The sequence below is a fragment of the Galeopterus variegatus genome, unplaced genomic scaffold, assembly GCF_000696425.1.
Source record: "Galeopterus variegatus unplaced genomic scaffold, G_variegatus-3.0.2 Scaffold11933, whole genome shotgun sequence".
In the NCBI taxonomy this organism is placed as follows: domain Eukaryota; kingdom Metazoa; phylum Chordata; class Mammalia; order Dermoptera; family Cynocephalidae; genus Galeopterus; species Galeopterus variegatus.
The window spans coordinates 27,436-29,786 of record NW_007738044.1 but is presented as its reverse complement, the minus strand read 5'-3'; positions in this window follow the sequence as shown (position 1 = coordinate 29,786).

The following is a 2,351-nucleotide window of genomic DNA, read 5'->3' as shown; positions in this document are numbered from 1 at the left end:
AGGTTATTAAAATTAAAATGAATCCCTGTGGTCTGGTCTGCAAGCTAGCAGCTGACACGGCCGTACGCAGAGTGGAAACCCAAAGCTCCTGTAGTTAAGGGCAGATTAGTGTTCTTCTCTCTCTGTATATCTTATGCATTTATCCAATTTTTTCAGGTTATTAAAATTAAAATGAATCCCTGTGGTCTGGTCTGCAAGCTAGCAGCTGACACGGCTGTACGCAGAGTGGAAACCCAAAGCTCCTGTAGTTAAGGGCAGATTAGTGTTCTTCTCTCTCCGTATATCTTATGCATTTATCCAATTTTTTAAAATAGAATCAATTGTAGCCCTTTAAATTTCTCTTTTGTTATTTCTCATATAAGATAAATTAGTATTCAAATTTAGTTAAAAATTCACACTGCAATAAATTACCTAACAGGGAAACACCAGGTAGTCGCCTACAATTTAGGCTTTTTCTCATTTCTGGAAAGACTGCAAAAGAGCTGAGACCTTGACTTTGTGGTAAAATAATGGGAATGAGGTGCATCTGGTCCCCTTGGCCCTGTGTGTGCAGGATCAGTGTTCTCGCATCGATGGTGGTCTGGGTGCTTTCAGGAGACTTAGGTTATCAAGTGCTCACTAGACTCCATGCAGAGCTTTGAGTCCATTTCTTAGCAGAGGAATCGGAATTTCTGCAGGTTGTGCAAATAGCCTGGAGCATCAGAGCAGGCAGGAGCAGCACAGAGGTCAGAAACCAGGTCATGCCCCAAAACCCAGTGCCTGTCCCACCGCAGGGACTCCCTTCTGAACATTCACTGTGGGACAATTGTAACTGTGGACTTAAAAAACAGACGAGGTGGCAAAAAGGAAAGAAAAAGCTGATTTACTGAAGGCTGTGATCCTACCGTTCACTCTGGTTTGGAGTGGAAGATGGATATTTCCACAGGGTGTGGTTCTGGCGTCTGCCACTGAGTCAGCAGCAGGGGTTTGGGATTCAGCAGTTTGCACTCGTGGGATAGGTTTTCGCTTGCATTTGGATTAACTAACAACAGAATTGTGCACTGGCCAGTGTACGCCTTTCGTACAGATCACCACAAAGTGGGTGGCTTAGAACAGCAGGCACTGGCTGTCTCACAATCTGGAGGCCACAGGCCCACCGTCCAGGCGTCAGCGGGGCTGGTTCCTTCCAGGCTTCGCTCTCAGCCCTGGGCATTCCTCGGCCTGTAGAGGCATCACTCCATCTCTGTCTCCGCGGTCACAGGTCTCTTTCTCGTGTCTGCGATTACAGCTGCTTTCTTCTTTCTCTATAAGGACACCAGTCACTGCATTTAAGGCTTATCACGAATCCAGGATGGTGTCATCCCAAGATCCTTACCTTAATTACATCTGCAAACACCCTGTTTCCAAATGAGGTCCCATTCACAGGTACCAGGGGTCAGGACTTGGACATGTCTTTTCTGGGACACTATCCAACCCACAATAGCATCTAACCTTAAACCGTGTAGGCGAAACCCATGAATAGGTGTTAAAGATAAATTATGGTCCCCATTAGCTCCCAGTGGCCCGTCTTGCTGTCCACTCCTCTGCACCATTGAGGGCAGTGCTCAGGCTTCCCTCCAGCTGTGCCAGCTGTCACTGCTTTGGTGGAAACAGCTGTCTGATCGTTCTGATGAGAAGCTGAGCTGAACGCCCACACCCAGAAAGCAGCGTGGCAGAAGCCCAGCTCTGTGAGCGGCGACTGAGGACAAGGTGTCTGCCCCATGATCGTCCTAGCACGTTCTTGTTCAGTGTGGCAGCCCCACTTACGCCTGGGCCTATGTCTATGACGAGTTCCCCACCATCCTTGTTTCTTCTGCCTGGTAATCTCTTTACCAAAGTGTTCTGTACAAATTTAGCCATAAAAGGCCCAAACAACTGTTTGCTGCAGATTCTTTGGATCTTGTTCCTCTTCTGCCACATTGAGGATTTAGAAGAGTTTGGGGCGACGATGCCCAGGGCCTGTTCCTGCCCCTTCGTGATTCTGTCATGCTGACGGCAGGAGCAATGCCCCGAGGAAGCAGAGGTGAGCTCCTGGCAAGCCCCGGCCACTCGCGGTCCGTGGAATCTCCAGATGCATCGAGGAGGGAGGTTCCTGGGCTGTGATGTTGCGGGTGCCGGTGGGGACCGGGGCTGCCGTGGCTACACAATCCCCAAGGTCACTCTACAGCTCCGGGAGATGACACCCAGCATGGGCAGAAGAGCACCCTGCTTCCAAGGAAAGAGAGAACTGTGCCGCCGTGACGCCCCCACGTCCTGCTTTCTCATCCCACCTCTTGCTGGCGCACTCAGAGCAAAGAAAGAAAACATGACCCATTTTGGAACTTCAACATGTG